Raw genomic sequence first — 18402 nt, 5'->3', positions numbered from 1 at the left:
TTATTAATGCCACAGCGGGGAAAATCACTTGTTGCAGTAGCAAGAGTATTATTTACAGTAGTAAATAAAAAGAAAAATATTTACATTAAAAAAGTTGAATAAAGTATACTCAACAAAAATATAAACGCAACACTTTTGGTTTTGCTCCCATTTTGTATGAAATGAACTCAAAGTTTTAAAACTTTTTTCACATACACAATATCACCATTTCCCTCAAATATTGTTCACAAACCAGTCTAAATCTGTGATAGTGAGCACTTCTCCTTTGCTGAGATAATCCATCCCACCTCACAGGTGTGCCATACCAAGATGCTGATTAGACACCATGATTAGTGCACAGGTGTGCCTTAGACTGCCCACAATAAAAGGCCACTCTGAAAGGTGCAGTTTTGTTTTATTGGGGGGGGGGGGGGATACCAGTCAGTATCTGGTGTGACCACCATTTGCCTCATGCAGTGCAACACATCTCCTTTGCATAGAGTTGATCAGGTTGTCAATTGTGGCCTGTGGAATGTTGGTCCACTCCTCTTCAATGGCTGTGCGAAGTTGCTGGATATTGGCAGGAACTGGTACACGCTGTCGTATACGCCTGTCCAGAGCATCCCAAACATGCTCAATGGGTGACATGTCCGGTGAGTATGCCGGCCATGCAAGAACTGGGACATTTTCAGCTTCCAAGAATTGTGTACAGATCCTTGCAACATGGGGCCGTGCATTATCCTGCTGCAACATGAGGTGATGTTCTTGGATGTATGGTACAACAATGGGCCTCAGGATCTCATCACGGTATCTCTGTGCATTCAAAATGCCATCAATAAAATGCACCTGTGTTCTTCATCCATAACAGACGCCTGCCCATACCATAACCCCACCGCCACCATGGGCCACTCGATCCACAACATTGACATCAGAAAACCGCTCACCCACACGACGCCACACATGCTGTCTGCCATCTGCCCTGGACAGTGTGAACCGGGATTCATCCGTGAAGAGAACACCTCTCCAACGTGCGAAACACCAGCGAATGTGAGCATTTGCCCACTCAAGTCGGTTACGATGACGAACTGGAGTCAGGTCGAGACCCCGATGAGGACGACGAGCATGCAGATGAGCTTCCCTGAGACGGTTTCTGACAGTTTGTGTAGAAATTCTTTGGTTATGCAAACCGATTGTTTCAGCAGCTGTCCGAGTGGCTGATCTCAGACGATCTTGGGGGGGGGGACATGCTGGATGTGGAGGTCCTGGGCAGGTGTGGTTACACGTGGTCTGCGGTTGTGAGGCTGGTTGGATGTACTGCCAAATTCTCTGAAACGCCTTTGGAGACGGCTTATGGTAGAGAAATGAACATTCAATACACGAGCAACAGCTCTGGTTGACATTCCTGCTGTCAGCATGCCAATTACACGCTCCCTCAAATCTTGTGACATCTGTGGCATTGAGCTGTGTGATAAAACTGCACCTTTCAGAGTGGCCTTTTATTGTGGGCAGTCTAAGGCACACCTGTGCACTAAACATGGTGTCTAATCAGCATCTTGATATGGCACACCTGTGAGGTGGGATGGATTATCTCAGCAAAGGAGAAGTGCTCACTATCACAGATTTAGACTGGTTTGTGAACAATATTTGAGGGAAATGATGATATTGTGTATGTGGAAAAAGTTTTAGATCTTTGAGTTCATCTCATACAAAATGGGAGCAAAAACAAAAGTGTTGCGTTTATATTTTTGTTGAGTATATTGCAATGTTTGCTGGTGGATGCATTAATATTGATGTGAACAGATTATGTGAAAAATAGAATATAATTGATTATAAGTATGTATAGATATGGTAAAATTATTGCACAAGATACATTGCAGTTGTGCATGTAATAAAGCACAAAAGATGGCGGGAGATCAATCAATCAATCAACTTTTTTCTTCGTATAGCGCCAAATCACAACAAACAGTTGCCCCAAGGCGCTCCACATTGCAAGGCAAGGCCATACAATAATTATGAAACACAGTCTACGTCTAAAGCAACATAACCAAGGGATGGTCCAGGGTCACCCGATCCAGCCCTAACTATAAGCCTTAGCGAAAAGGAAAGTTTTAAGCCTAATCTTAAAAGTAGAGAGGGTATCTGTCTCCCTGATCTGAATTGGGAGCTGGTTCCACAGGAGAGGAGCCTGAAAGCTGAAGGCTCTGCCTCCCATTCTACTCTTACAAACCCTAGGAACTACAAGTAAGCCCGCAGTCTGAGAGCGAAGCGCTCTAATGGGGTAATATGGTACTATGAGGTCCCTAAGATAAGATGGGACCTGATTATTCAAAACCTTATAAGTAAGAAGAAGAATTTTAAATTCTATTCTAGCATTAACAGGAAGCCAATGAAGGGAGGCCAACACGGGTGAGATATGCTCTCTCCTGCTAGTCCCCGTCAGTACTCTAGCTGCAGCATTCTGAACCAACTGAAGGCTTTTTAGGGAACTTTTAGGACAACCTGATAATAATGAATTACAATAGTCCAGCCTAGAGGAAACAAATGCATGAATTAGTTTTTCAGCATCACTCTGAGACAAGACCTTTCTGATTTTAGAGATATTGCGTAAATGCAAAAAGGCAGTCCTACATATTTGTTTAATATGCGCTTTGAATGACATATCCTGATCAAAAATAACTCCAAGATTTCTCACAGTATTACTAGAGATCAGGGAAATGCCATCCAGAGTAACGATCTGGTTAGACACCATGCTTCTAAGATTTGTGGGGCCAAGTACAATAACTTCAGTTTTATCTGAGTTTAAAAGCAGGAAATTAGAGGTCATCCATGTCTTTATGTCTGTAAGACAATCCTGCAGTTTAGCTAATTGGTGCGTATCCTCTGGCTTCATGGATAGATAAAGCTGGGTATCATCTGCGTAACAATGAAAATTTAAGCAATACCGTCTAATAATACTGCCCAAGGGAAGCATGTATAAAGTGAATAAAATTGGTCCTAGCACAGAACCTTGTGGAACTCCATAATTAACTTTAGTCTGTGAAGAAGATTCCCCATTTACATGAACAAACTGTAATCTATTAGACAAATATGATTCAAACCACCGCAGCGCAATGCCTTTAATACCTATGACATGCTCTAATCTCTGTAATAAAATTTTATGGTCAACAGTATCAAAAGCAGCACTGAGGTCCAACAGAACAAGCACAGAGATAAGTCCACTGTCCGAAGCCATAAGAAGATCATTTGTAACCTTCACTAATGCTGTTTCTGTACTATGATGAATTCTAAAACCTGACTGAAACTCTTCAAATAGACCATTCCTCTGCAGGTGATCAGTTAGCTGTTTTACAACTACCCTCTCAAGAATCTTTGAGAGAAAAGGAAGGTTGGAGATTCGCCTATAATTAGCTAAGATAGCTGGGTCAAGTGATGGCTTTTTAAGTAATGGTTTAATTACTGCCACCTTAAAGGCAGTAGTTAATAGTGCAAAATCAACAGAAGGTTATGATGCTAAAAACATTTTGAGGTATTATACAGTGTGATTGCAGTTGGAATAAATGACCTGCGGAGGTGTTCTGTACAATATTGTCTTACCTGTCCGTTTCAGTGAGATCATCTTCATTTTGATGAAAACATCTGAAAATAATTTAATTCATTGTCCTGGCTGAAGAAAAGTCACAGTTCATAGAAAGGCTGAAGCAGATTACACAAAATAAAGTCAATTTCAACTTATTTTCAGTTATATAGTGCCAAATCACAAGAGAGTTGCCTCAAGGTGCTTCATACAAGTAAGGTCTAACCTTACTAACCCCCAGAGCAGTATTGGTAAGGAAAAACTCCTTCTGAGGAAGAAACCTCAAGCAGACCAGTCTCAAAGGGGTGACCCTCTGCTTGGGCCGTGCTACAGCCATAAATTACAGAGCAATACACAAAACGAATATACAGGAAATGCTGTTGGTGCACAGGACAGAAGGGTCTCCAGCACAAATACCAAACCCATCTCTGGATGGAGCTGCACCTTAAACAGAGAGAAAAAACAGAATCAGGCATCCCAAAGACAACAAATACAGTATAATTTGTAAGCATTAAACAACAAGAAAAACAGGAAATACTAAGGTGATCGCCGGCCACTAGCTTTAAGCTTCACTAAAAGACCCAGAATTTAGGTAAAGTTGAGGCCGCAGCACGCTCCGTTTCCTAATAAAATGAATTAAAAGAGTAAAAAATGTAGAACTATACTATGCCAGTATGCTAGCCATATGAAAGGAAAAAATAAGTGTTAAGGATTTTATATATATATATATGTTATCACTGTTAAACATTTGTACCTTTTGTCTTCTTTCTGATGAGAACGGTGTTGTGCTGTTTGCACTTAACCCCGAGAATGTACGTGTTATTCAACCTTGTTTTAGCATGCTGGGGTCAATCTGAACTGGGAATGAGAAGCTGGATGTACTTATTATTATTATTACACAACTTGTTTTCGTAGCCGCTAACGACTGGGAGTAAAAGAACTGAAGGTTGAATTTTGACTGATTGTGATGTGATGCTTAGTGTTCCAGGCAGATGCAGAACAGCTGATAACTGCGAACGAGATGTGCTGACCTTCGACGATAAGAGTAAAAGAAAGAAACTGTTTTGCTTACAGCTTCACTTATTGACGTGTGTGTTTATGTTACGGGAAGAAACTTGTCTTGCGTCATTCCCCCCACCCTTAGGACAAGTTTTTGTTTATGTGATGAGGGATTCACTAATAAAAAGAGCGAAGCGCAGGCCAGACTTTAGTGTAGCTTTGGTGTACAGCCTGGCCGCACTCCGCGCGTGATTAATTTGACTTTCTGTCTCACTGGTGTTTCTTGACTCTGTTTGTCTTATCAAAGGTCTTAAAAATGTTTGGAGGAGAAAATACCCAACATTGACTGGGGGCTCGTCCGGGATCTCAACAATACCGGAGGTGTCCAGCGGAGGTCGCCAAGTCCAGACGAAAATCCTTGGCCAAGGTCCGATCGATTGATCGTGTCTGCAATTGTCGACAACCGTTGGCATCGTCTGGTTGACGAGATTTTCCCGAAGAAGACAGACAGGAAGTCGGGTCAGTGAGTAGAATTTCTTTGTAAATAGTACTGAGTGAGTGGTGATCAGATCACATAAACAGTTAAATTCCGCAAGCGATGATACAGAATCGTCTGTTAATGCAAAGCAGTTAAACTCTGTAAGGAGGGTGCGGACTCCTCTGTTTATATACGCGTACCGGTAGGGGATAAAAGTGATCACATAAAACAGTTAAACTCCGTAAGCGATGATACAGAATCGTCTGTTAATGAAACACAGTTAAACTCTGTAAGGAGGGCGGACTCCTCTACGGTTGCGAGGGACGCACGTAGTCAAATTCCGGAAGGAGGATACGGACTCCTCTGTTTTAATACGTAAAGGAAATCCCGGGTAGAAATACGTGCACTGTAAAAAAGCAGTTAAATTTGGCAGGGACGGCAGAGTCCCCTAATGCAGGACATTAGTTAAATTTCACGGGAGGGCGAGCTCCCCTGGCATAAGAATACGCGTACGATTATTAAAAGTGTTTCTATGTGTAAATAGTGTTTTGTGTAAGTGTAAATAACTGTGTGAAAGTGTAATACTTTGGACAACGTTAGTGACAACCGTGCGTGTGGAAGCAGCAGGCAAGTGATTCCGCTTCCTACGGGGAGGTGAAAGGAATCAACCACACGACGGCAAATTAATTGTCACGTCCAAAGAAAGTGTGAAAACTTCAGATTTAGAACACCCTAGGTGTGTCCCCGTCTGAAGTCCAAATTATAACAAGGGATAATAAAAATGGGGGGTAAGACGTCTATAAATAAGGGAAATTTATCAACTGACGACTGGAAATTTATGGAAGCAAAAAATCCAAAAACAACAAAGAAATTGGAGACCTGGATAAATAAACATGACTTTGACGGACGACTGAACCTGATCAGTATACAGAAGCTGAAGAAGGAGTTAGAACAGCAACATAAAGGTGATGAGAAAAAGATGCAGAAAGTAGGGGCAGATTTAGTGGCATTTTGGGAGGAAGAAGCAGAGAACAGACAGAAGGGAGCAGAGAAGCGACGATTAGAGAAAGCAAGGAAAAAGAAAGCTGTAGGTAAGGCAGAAGAAGATGTGATAATTCAGCACAGAGAACCAGAACAACCTCAGCAACCACCGCCGGCTGGATCGTCGGTGACAACAACACCCTTATCTCCTCTACCGGAGGATGACGATGTACCGCCACCACAGTATGATTTGGCAGTAAAACCTAAGGTAAAAAGTGAAAAACCAGAAAAACCACAAACACGCAGTCAAGCAAAAGTGCCTACAGCCCCTCCCATGGTGGAACACAGTGACCAGGGAGGTGCCTATCCTATGATAGAAGTACCAAATCCTCGTGCAGGAACAGCAGGATATCGATCAACCATGCTCGTATATCGAACATGGAATGCTGATGATATCAAAGCAGCAGTCGACATGATACCATCGCCACATGTCGATATTGAGGGATTTATGCAGGATATAGAAAACATTAGAAGTTCTTACCACCTTAATGGACCTGAAGTCCAACAGGTGTGGATGAAAGCATGTGGCCCTAAAATGGAGTCAGATACGCGGAGACTGGAATCCTGCAGACCAACAAGGCGTACCACTGACACATGATGATCTAGTCTTAGAAACAAGAGTGGAAGCTATGATTACACGGGCAAAAGGTGTGTTAGGACCAAAGATAAATTATACTGAAATTACCAGGACAACTCAGAAAGAAGGAGAACCATGGATAGAGTTTAGATGCAGATTTGAGAGTGTATTTAGAGTCCATAGTGGCATATTGCCAGGAACACCAGTGTATGAAAACAAATTGAAAAATATTTCACCTGTGAAGCTGACAATGACCGATTTGATTCATGATGGCAACTCAACAGCTGTCATAACAGTAACAGGTGCCACTGAAGATGTTTTAAAATTGAGATTCACAGGTATGCCATTACATGTGTCACTTTGTAAACCATATTTGACAGAATGGCAAGAATTGGGACTGACAGTCATAACAGCCTTGTCAGCCACTGATTGGAGCAGAGTTGGACCACGAACGGAGTTCAGTCCATCAACTAAATTGTATAAAGTGCCAGTTAATGTCTCATTGGTGCTGACAGCTGGAACACACATTGATGTGTCCACTTCACAATCCTGAGTGTTTCAGTTGAGTCCTGAAGAGGATGATCTTCTCTCTTCTGTACCATCAGGATTGTGGACAACAGGTCCTTCAAACGTAGGACTGATAAAAAATGCACAACCTGTAGTTATAAGACCAAAAACAGAATACAGACCATGTGTAAGACAGTATCCATTGAAACCTGATGCAATTGAAGGAATCAGGCCAGTAATAGAGAATTTATTAACAGCAGGAGTAATAGTGCCATGTCCAGATTCACCATGTAGGACACCCATATTTCCTGTAAAAAAAGGCTCCGCCCTCAGTGGGGTGGAGAATGATTCAAGATCTGCAGGCAGTAAATGCTGCTGTGATTAAAAGAGCACCATGTGTCCCAGATCCACACACCTTGTTAAATTCGCTGAGACCAAATTCTAATAGTTTCTCAGTAATTGACATAAGTAATGCATTTTTTTTTCTGTACCAGTACACCCAGATAGTCAATTCTGGTTTGCTTTTACCTTTAAAGGACAACGATATACATTTACCAGATTACCGCAGGGTTACGCAGAGAGCCCAACTATTTATTCTCAAGTCATGTCAGCATGTTTAGCTAATTTCGTTCCACCGGCAGATAGCCAACTATTAGTGTATGTCGATGACATTTGATTGCCTCTGACACACAAGAAAACTGCATAACTGACACAGTAGCATTATTATGTTTCTTATTTGATAATGGCCACAAAGTGAGTAAAAACAAAGTTCAGTTGTGTAGGGATAAAGTAAAATATTTAGGACATGAATTATCAGCCACAGGGCGTACTATCCTGTCTGACAGGAAGGAAGCAATTTTGCACGCTCCAAAACCACAAACCAAAAAGCAGATGATGTCATTTTTTGGACTGACTAATTACTGCAGGGCATGGATTCCCTGCTATGCAGAATTGACTAGTCCACTTTCTGATTTGATGTACAAGGATGATATTTCAATGTCAACCGTGTTGGAATGGAACAAAGATGCTGAGGAAGCTTTTGTAAAAGTAAAACAAACAGTGTCATCCACAGTTTTGGCACTACCAGATTATAGTAAACCATTCATTCAAACAGTTGATTGTAAGAATAAGTTCATGACTAGTGTTTTGGTTCAAGTGTATGGCTCAAAATTGAGGCCAGTTGCCTACTACTCATCTAAATTGGATGCAGTAGCAAGTGCTTTACCACCATGTGTACAGGCTGTTGTTGCAGCCTCTATGGCTGTTCAAAGTAGCAGTAATGTTGTTCTATTCCATCAGTTGACACTGAAAGTTCCACATGCAGTTTCTGCACTTCTGTTGCAGACAAACATGAGCCTTTTGTCCCCAGCAAGACATCTTTCGTGCATGTCCTTGCTATTATCACAACCACACCTTACGGTAGAGCGCTGTACAACATTGGATCCATCCACATTGATACCTTTACCTGAGGATGGTGAGCCGCACAATTGTCTAGATGTAGCTACGGTCTGTACGAAAGCACGCCCAGACCTCCAGGACACACCCATCCCAAACAGTACAATTGTGTATGTGGATGGTTCTTCCACTAACAACGCTTATGGACAAACACAATCTGGATATGCTGTTGTCACAAATTCAGAAGTATTGGATTCTGCTTCATTGCCATCCTCATTTTCAGCACAAGCAGCTGAATTAGTTGCTTTAACTGCAGCTTGCTATCTGTTTAAAGGTACGGCTGTATCAATTTATACAGACAGCCAGTACGCTTTCAGCACAGTGCATGTGTTTGCAAAACTGTGGGAAGAGCGTGGAATGGTGACATCATCTGGAAAGCCAGTGACTCATGCCACTCTCTTAACTGCACTACTGAAAGCTGTGAAATTGCCTAACCAAATTGCTATATGCAAATGTGCGGCTCACACCAAAGGCTCTGACAGTGTTTCAAAAGGAAATGACGTTGCTGACAAAACCGCAAAGGCGGCAACAGCTCTTTCTATTTTTCTCCTATATGACACCCCTCCGGATATGACCACAAAAGAAACCCATATTGCCAAAAAATATGTTTAAATGGGCAGCTATTATGAGCCATGGCGTGACGCATGTCTCATCAGGGGGTATGATATCGCAATTGCAATCTATTTTTTGTCTTTATGGGTTCGATGCATATGCAAAACAGCATTGTAGAGCATGCATGACATGTGGAAAACACAACTCACAAGGCAATTTGAGACCCCAAAGAGGCAAATTTCCAACACCACAATATCCCTTTCAAGTGATTCATATGGATTATATACAGCTGAGTAAACATGAAGGGAAGGAATTTTGTTTAGTCATAATTGATGCCTTCTCAAAATGGGTAGAATTGTTCCCTACAAAACATGCAGATGCACTTACAGTGGCTAAGGCACTGTGCAAAGACATCATTCCACGATTTGGAATACCAGAAACAGTCTATTCAGATAATGGAGCGCATTTTGTTAATACAATAGTGCAATACGTAGGAGAAGCGCTACAGGTCAATCTCAAAAAAACATTGTGCTTATCAACCACACAGTGCCGGATTAGTGGAAAGGACAAAGGGCACAATAAAAATAAGATTAAGGAAATGTATAGAAGAGACAAAACGAACCTGGATTGAATGTTGGACCTAGTAAAATTGTATATGAGAATAACACCAACACCATCAGGGTTAACACCATTTGAGATACTTTATGGACGACCATATCGTCTACCAATTTTGACATGGATACTAAAACAGCAGATGAGGAACAAACATTAGCAAATTTTATGAAAAAGACATTAACACAGAAAGAGATAACTTAAACACATTTACTGCCGAATAATTTTGATCTTCCACAGGACGGCCTTCCAGTAGTCTAGCCAGGAGACTGGGTGTTCATCAGAGTCCAGTCCTCGTTGGGAAGGTCTATACCAAGTGCTGTTAACAACACCAACGGCAGTAAAGATAGCGGAGAGATCAACGTGGATACATCACTGTAAGATACAGCGTGTGTTGGCGGCCTCCACAGTGTAAGGGGAAGTCTGGCTACAAAGGGAGTCTATTTAATTAGCAATAGATTGTCTCAATGCCAGTGAAGCAGGGAGATCCTTGCACTATTAGGTGAGGTGGTTAACAACACTGTATCCTAGCAATCATGACTGAACTACAGCAGACCCCGGAGCGGCGTGCTCAGCGCCGCCGCTGCCGGACTGTTGGTAGGGCAGCCGGTTGCGTTGTGATCTTAGTGTGTTTCGTGCTCCTCGGATTCCTGGCCTGGTGGTTGACCCAAGAATTGCAGCTCACTGTGGACCAAGCCAGAGAACAACGCAAGCAACGTCAGAAGAGGTTTATTCATAATGTGAATGAGACAGATGGACACCCTCATATATACCATACTAATATGTGGTACAGATATGTTCATTTATTGGCTATGGAATTACGTTACTAATTGTTATGTTTGTTCGCAAATACCTATATCCTCAACACACCCAGCTCTGATGGCTAAACCGTACCCTGCTAGGGTGACAGAATGTCTTATCATACGGATGCATAATCAAACTGTATTTCGGGGGCAGCAGTTCTCAGCAAATCTGATAAGATGTAACACCACTTGCCTCAGTGCAACCACTTATATGATAGGGATTTCAACAGAGGACGTACAAGCGTGCCCAAGTGCTGCTCCATTGACTAGACTGAAGGGAAACGCAAAATATCATCACGTTAAATTGTCATCACAACGGCCATTCCCAATTTGCTTTTACGGGACAGGGAATAAAAATGTAGGTAAAATTAAGAAACGTCTGTGTACCCAAACATATGTTTTATCAAATAATTTAAGCCTAACCAAAACATAATATGTGGATGGTACTTATCTTCATCACATTGGACGGGGATGTAATTATACAGGCTCCTGTCCATGGGGAACGGATGAATCATGTGCTTATGTTAGTAAGTTTTTGCTACCACCTGTAAATGGTACTCCGGTGTATGATGACATCTATTGGCTTTGTGGTTCCAGACTGTACATGAGTCTCCCACCAAATTGGGGTGGTGTGTGTGCACCTACCCAGGTGACTGACCATACATATGTGGTAGGACCTCCACAGAGAAGAATGGCAGCACCAGACGGAGGAGATTGATATACCCAGATGTGTTACCACATAATCACATGTGGGGCTCGGATGTACCAAAGGACCAAAAAATTGTGGTCTGTAGGAGATAAAATAGCACATTTATTGTTCCCCTGGATAGGAGTGGGGAAAAAATTCATTAATGATTGAAACTCTGAATTATCGATTGGGTCTGTTCATGAATGTAACTAAAAAAAAAAAAAATAGTAGCAGCTCAAAACACTGAAATAGATGCTTTACGTACCATGGTGATGCAAAATCGCATGGTTTTAGACTTGCTTACTGGTTCACAGGGAGGAGTTTGTGTTCTGCTGAACACAACATGCTGTACTTTCATCCCAGACTCCATTCATTCAGTGGATATGCAGGACGCATTGGAAGAGCTGAATAAACTTCGTGATGCAATGCATAAAGACACCCTAGCCGTGAACCGGTGGAATCCCTGGTCCTGGTTGACTTCAGGACCATGTTGGCAGTTACTATTGAAAATGGTGTCAAATACATTTGTACAGTGTAATCTGGCCTTCCAACAAACTATGCCAAAATATCAAGCATTGAAACAGTCAGACCTTAGTGGAGAAAACTGTAATGACTGTACTGAGAATTATGATGATATTGAAAAGCTCACAACTCCAGTTCAAGCTTGAACTGTTGACGTGATGAGTTAACACACTCTCAGCCTATGAAGCTTTAGCTGTAAAAGTAATAAGACAAGTGGTGTAGTCGAATAATACAGAAAAACGGTTCATTTATACCAGTCGGTAGGAGTGATGTATGGTGGTGGTGTGGTGATAACAGAATCTTTGACAGACTGCCACGAAATGTGTCAGGTTATTGTGCATTAATATCATTATTGTTACCCATGACCCCTGAAGACGTTACGACATATGCAGCCTCTCTTATTCCTGAGGATTGGCAGAAAGGCATAGCCAGACATAGAGTAAAAAGAGATTGGAAAGGAGTAGGAAATCCAACATATATTGACGCAATAGGAGTCCCCAGAGGAGTGCCTGACGAGTATAAACTGGTTGATCAAATAGCAGCTGGATTCAAATCTTCCATCTGTTGGTGGTGTTCAATTAATAAAAACGTGGACAGAATAGATTAAGTTAATAAACTAACTAACTAAGCTGGGTGATGCCTACTGTATGTTTAACAGGTGATAAACAGGTGGGAAATGTTAAGGATTTTATATATATATATATGTTATCACTGTTAAACATTTGTACCTTTTGTCTTCTTTCTGATGAGAACGGTGTTGTGCTGTTTGCACTTAACCCCGAGAATGTACGTGTTATTCAACCTTGTTTTAGCATGCTGGGGTCAATCTGAACTGGGAATGAGAAGCTGGATGTACTTATTATTATTATTACACAACTTGTTTTCGTAGCCGCTAACGACTGGGAGTAAAAGAACTGAAGGTTGAATTTTGACTGATTGTGATGTGATGCTTAGTGTTCCAGGCAGATGCAGAACAGCTGATAACTGCGAACGAGATGTGCTGACCTTCGACGATAAGAGTAAAAGAAAGAAACTGTTTTGCTTACAGCTTCACTTATTGACGTGTGTGTTTATGTTACGGGAAGAAACTTGTCTTGCGTCATTCCCCCCACCCTTAGGACAAGTTTTTGTTTATGTGATGAGGGATTCACTAATAAAAAGAGCGAAGCGCAGGCCAGACTTTAGTGTAGCTTTGGTGTACAGCCTGGCCGCACTCCGCGCGTGATTAATTTGACTTTCTGTCTCACTGGTGTTTCTTGACTCTGTTTGTCTTATCAAAGGTTTTAAAAATGTTTGGAGGAGAAAATACCCAACAATAAGTGTGTCTTAAGTCTGGACTTGAAAGTCTCCATAGAATCTGACTGTTTTATTGATGCAGGGAGATCATTCCACAGAACAGGGGCATGATAAGAGAAAGCTCTGTGACCTGCAGACTTCTTATTCACCCTGGGGACACAAAGTAGTCCTGCACCCTGAGAACGCAAAGCCTGGGCCAGTACGTAAGGTTTAATTGGGTCAGCTAGGTAGGGAGGTGACAGTCTGTGAACAATTTTATAGACTAGTACCAGAACCTTAAAATCTGATCTCACTGGGACAGGAAGCCAGTGAAGAGACGCCAAAATGGGTGTAATGTGGTCGAACTTTCTGCTTCATGTCAAATGTCTGGCTGCAGCAAAGTCCTCTTCTTAAGAAGTACAGTTCACTGTTAAGCAATTGTTCATAGTTCATAAGTTGTATCCAGAGGTCAAGAGCTGTGTGTTGCAGTACAGTTCCAATTAAGCAGGACTTGATACAGCTGGGCAGAGTTCTCAATTGTTTGATATCAGAGTTTGTGCAGTCTTAGACAGACTTCTTGAATTAGTTCTTTATCATAGCACAGTCACAGCAGGAACTTAGTGAGAACGGGATCTCACAGAGACGAGGGGAACTTAACTGGCGTTTAGTCGACGAGCGCTCCATGCAGAGAGCCAAGGAGTTCCCAAAGTGACATTGTGGAGCAGGTATTAGTACCAGGGTCCAGGCCCACTTGGAAGCCGTACTGGGATCGTCTGGAACAGTAGGAAAAGACAGTACGCTGTAATGCTGGAATCAGAGGGAGAGACCAGCATTACCTGAGCATGAGCTCAGCGTCATGAGCGCACGTTTGGAGACGGCTTCAGGGACAGCAGTAAGGCTTGGTGCTTCGGGCTGTGTCTTCACTTTCAACAAGGCTGGAAGCTGGCGAGGAACAACATAGAAAGCAAGGCACAGACAGCAAAAAACACGTCTCTGGATCTAAGATCACAAAAGTATCTGGTAATCATCTAACAGATGCTCAGAGTATAAATAGTCTCACGGGTAATTAGTCACTCATTAGAATCAGCAGAGGCTAGAAACTAAGGGTGCCATCTGGTGGGAAATAAAACACATGACACAAGTCAAAAACAGCCTAGGGCTGAGGCCGGGGAAAATCCTGACATATTTCACTCTTCAGTAACTGTGCACCGGGAAAGGATAAATTTCAAACTGTTAATTTTAGTCTTAAATACTCAAAAAAACATGACATATCGTGTCACCTACACTTTAAGGCTTCCACAGTCTGATGTAAGTAGTGAGAGGGGTTGTCCATAATTGATGTCAGCTTAGCTACCATCCTCCTCTCACCCACCACCTATATGGGGTTGAGAGTACATTCCAGAAGTCCAGCGTCTTGAATGTTAATTCATGCAGTAATAAGCATTAACTAACAATGAATTAATGCTTAACTGTGTTTATTAATCATTTATTAAGGATGTTCATGTTATATGCAGTGTCAGTTCATACATTTAATAATTTGTACAGCTACTGAACACATTCATTTGATTACTAAGCACTTTTAGGTAATAATTAACTGCTGGTTATTTGTTATTGCTGCATTCACTAGTGCCAAGTAATGCAGCCTTATTGTAAAGTGTTATAATAATACATCAGCCTATTAAACGGAAATGCAGAAAAATTATCCAACAAGCAAATGCACAAACAAATTTCTACTAAATGCAGTATAGGATTCTTTAAAACCTCTGACTACAACCACTGTGCGAAAATCACTTAAATCCAGCTTTGTGGTTTTACATGTTGGGGCTGAGGAGCAACAAAACAGTAACCATCATAACCAGCGGATTCCCTCATGTGTCTTAGTTATTTTTCCAGGTCGCCATCTCTGCCAGAGAGCAAAGGCTGCCAGCATCATTTCCTTTAGGCTGATGACGTCTGTGGAAAAGAGACAGAAAGAGAAAAAAAGAAGTGCTGCTTGAAGCAGCTGGTGCTGGAGAAATGGTGATTTTCTCTCTCTGTCTCTCTCTTAACGTCATGTCACAAGGCTGAATACACAGGATGGAATAGCGTAACGTCCAAATTGTCAGTCGGTCAAGAGTTTGTGTGAGGAATGAATAGACACGCAGAGGCAGGCATGAAGAGGAATAAAAAATAAAGAGATACAAGCCTGCCAACAGTTCTGAAGCCACAAAAAACAGCCAGTTCCACTTTTCTTTCTTTTTTTTTTTTTTGAATGGTTTCACTGGAAGCTGTGGCTTCTGAGTTAAAACCCAGTGTGCCGCACGCTTTGGCAAAGCCTTGCACCTTTACGCTGTGCGTGCACGTCTGGACTCTCCGGGCCTGGAGCAGCTTCAGAGAAACTAGAAGTGTGTGTGTGCGTGTGTGTGTGTGTGTGTGTGTGTGTGCACGCGCACGTAGAAGCATGGCCACAGTAGTCTGGCAAACCAAACTTGCAAACATGCACACAGGCGCACTGGTGGGAAAAGTCTCAAACGTGTGCACACTTAGGAGTCAGCTGTCTACCCCTGCTTCTCAGCTCATTAAACCAAATCCCAGCAACTGGACTGAAGAATTTAAATGAGACCCCCCCCCCCTCCACGCCCCCCCACTCCGCTCCCCCCACCTTTGAAGTTTTGCCCGTCCTGTGTAAGATCCCTGTAGCCGTGCTTTTGCTCCAAATCTCTAACAGGTACAATGCGCCCACTTCGCCACCCTGCGTCACTCAGTGCCACGCGTGGCCTTGACTGCTCCTCAGGCCGCCATGGCGGCAGCTGCAGTCGACGCCAGTGACACTAACTGGCTTTTTGCTTGGGCTCTGACCTTGGGGAGGGAAAACGTAGATGATACCCTGAAATCGTATATGTGTAAATCCAACAGAACCCCCCCAACCGACCCAAAACTCCCACCCAGTCTGAGTATTTTCTCTCCAGTCCCCTTGGAAACAGGATAACAGCTGAGTTTAGAAGAGCTGCTGATTCCTTTGGGGTGGTGGGGCTACACTAACCAGAGAGAGAAACCCCCCCTCAGTCCCAGACAAAAAAGTGACTTGTGTTCGCTGGTGCTCGAATGTTAAATTTGCTATTAATCTCGTGGAAAAATCTGCAGCCACGATGCTGGATTTCAGAATTATCCAGACATTTTTGCATTGCATCCTGTCTTTCAGCTCTGAAAAAAACAAAACAAAACAACAAACATTTTTTGCATGTTTCTGCACTGAAAAAAAAAAATGCTACTTTGGATCAACTTAAAAAAATTGATGTAATTTGTTACAGCTAATTTTTTTAGTTTCTCACAATGTATATTTATGATTTTGTAAAGTGATTCCAGCAGATTTAAACTGGAAACCACAATTTTCCATTAGACCAATGTAAATAAGTACTTTGAATGAAGTGCAGTGTTTCACTTTTTTCAGTGTGCTATGGCATGGCCTAAAGTGTCAGTTTTTTTTGTATTTTTCCAGTGTTGTCTCACCTGAGTGCTGTTTTAGTTGCACCTACTCTCTGGGTGTTTTTTTTTTCTGTGAGTGTCTCTCCAGTGTGGCTTCTCTTTCTGGCCATGCACGCCATCTCATGTCTCCATCTTCACACGACTGTTTTGTCTTCACAATCACACACCTGTCTTGTACTGTCTCGCGATCACTCACAGTTTACACATCCGTGGTTTTCTGTTTGTCCTTGTGGGTTCATCTCGTGTGAGTGTTTCTTGTCCTGTGTGATCTGGAGCCCTCCATGGCCATTCTTCATCTATCAAGCTTGTCAGCGTGTGTGTTCGTCTCCCCTTTCAGAATGCAGGGGCTGGATGTCTTTGGGACTAGGTTTCTTTGGAGGATACGTGGGAACCGCTGGAAACACTTTGTGTCAAATGAATGGTTAATTAGGGAGACTCAGATGAGGAGCGTCACCTACATTGTTGTGGGAACATCCACTATGATATTTTGAACATGGGACCCATTTCTCTTTGTATAATCCAGCTACATATTCTCACTCTCAACTCGTCACATATGTGCATTTGGTCAGTGGTCCTTTGCATCACTATGTGGCAAGTTAGGCAGCCCCTTCATGTCATTTGGTGAGTCACCAGGAAACACTTTTTTTTTAACGGTAGCACAATTTGTCTCTAAAAACAGACCGATCAATCGGCTTGACTTCTGCATTTTCAGGAGACATTCACCTATATTTTGGGTTATGGCTAAGATTAGGATTAGCATTTTCCCACACATTGCTAAATAACTGCAGGGAGATGAGGAACAAAGTGCTTTGATCACTTGCATTGTGAGGGAGTGTAAGCTTCAATATTTTTGCCATCTAGCCCGTTTCTCTGCATGATCTAGCAAGCAGGTGCCTGAGTGTTGAGGACCTCAGATGCTGGAGAAGACAAAGGGGATGATCACGTTTCACCTGGTTGGGCTAAATAGATGGTTATTGTAGAGAAGTGGTAATGGACCAGATGTCTGCCTGAGTGGTTGCCATCCAGGACACGGAGTGTTTTGTGGTGTTGTGGATGCAGCAAAGCGTGGCACCAGCACATACTCCCACACTGACTTACTTACTTACTTACTAAATAATGCAAAGAAGATACCCAACTCATCACATATTGACGTTCGGGCCCAAAAAAAAAAAAAGGTTTTGTATCAAAATACGACTGAAAATATGTTGGATCCAGCATGGATGTAAGTGCCTCAGCAGCTGGAGATGGCCAAGAGGACATTTGACTGCCACAGGTAGATGGCTTCCTTTTGAGAGGTTGGTATGGTTTGGTTGTCAACCCGGGTTATTGGGGCTATGGGCATCTGGGACCCAGGGTGGTTCTGTGGTGTGGCGGATGTTGTGACGTATCACCACTGCATGCTCTCAGACTTGAGTTTGCATCCTACTGCATGCTCTGCACCTGCATTTCGGTTCCTTTCCTTAGGTGAACTCCTGGTTGAAGTAAGTTCCTACTAGTGTGGAGGTTCTTCTTGGGAACTTCTCAGTAGTCCTAGGGTCCACTAATCCTAAGGAGAGCATGTTGAAGTTGTTTTTACATTTATGGTAGGCTAAAGTAGGTTAAATAATGTTACAAAACTGTGACAATTAAAAACAAATAATTATGGATAATTACCATTATTTGTTGATTTTCAATTCAATAGATTCATAGACACCAGTACAATTAAAGGTGATTAATGGTGTATGTCAGCAGAATCATATGTTTTATTTTTGTAAATTGAATAAAACTGGATCTGGTTTGTTAGCTATTTGAAAGTATTACATTTATTTGTGAACTTTAAAATCAGTTTGGGGTTGTAATATACACCATCAAATAATATAAAGAGGTTAGGAACAG

At 42.2% G+C, this 18402-nt stretch overlaps 2 long non-coding RNA genes across 2 annotated transcripts in view; both read right to left on the bottom strand.

Moving 5' to 3' along the window:
- LOC117522917 overlaps window positions 1-16091 on the bottom strand; it is a 30687-nt gene extending 14596 nt beyond the window's left edge. Inside the window, exons 1-2 of the long non-coding RNA XR_004564370.1 lie at window positions 16081-16091; window positions 4894-4898 (exon numbers count right to left, since the gene is read on the bottom strand). This is a non-coding gene — a long non-coding RNA (uncharacterized LOC117522917). The remainder of the gene's footprint in view (window positions 1-4893; window positions 4899-16080) is intronic.
- Window positions 1-18402, bottom strand: part of LOC117522921 — a 1044039-nt gene that overhangs the window by 196789 nt on the left and 828848 nt on the right. The gene's annotated exons all lie outside the window — the stretch shown is intronic.

The sequence above is a fragment of the Thalassophryne amazonica genome, chromosome 13 (assembly GCF_902500255.1).
Source record: "Thalassophryne amazonica chromosome 13, fThaAma1.1, whole genome shotgun sequence".
NCBI classification, from domain to species: Eukaryota; Metazoa; Chordata; class Actinopteri; order Batrachoidiformes; family Batrachoididae; genus Thalassophryne; species Thalassophryne amazonica.
The sequence above is the reverse complement of the archived record's forward strand: the minus strand, read 5'-3'. Positions and strand labels throughout refer to the sequence as shown.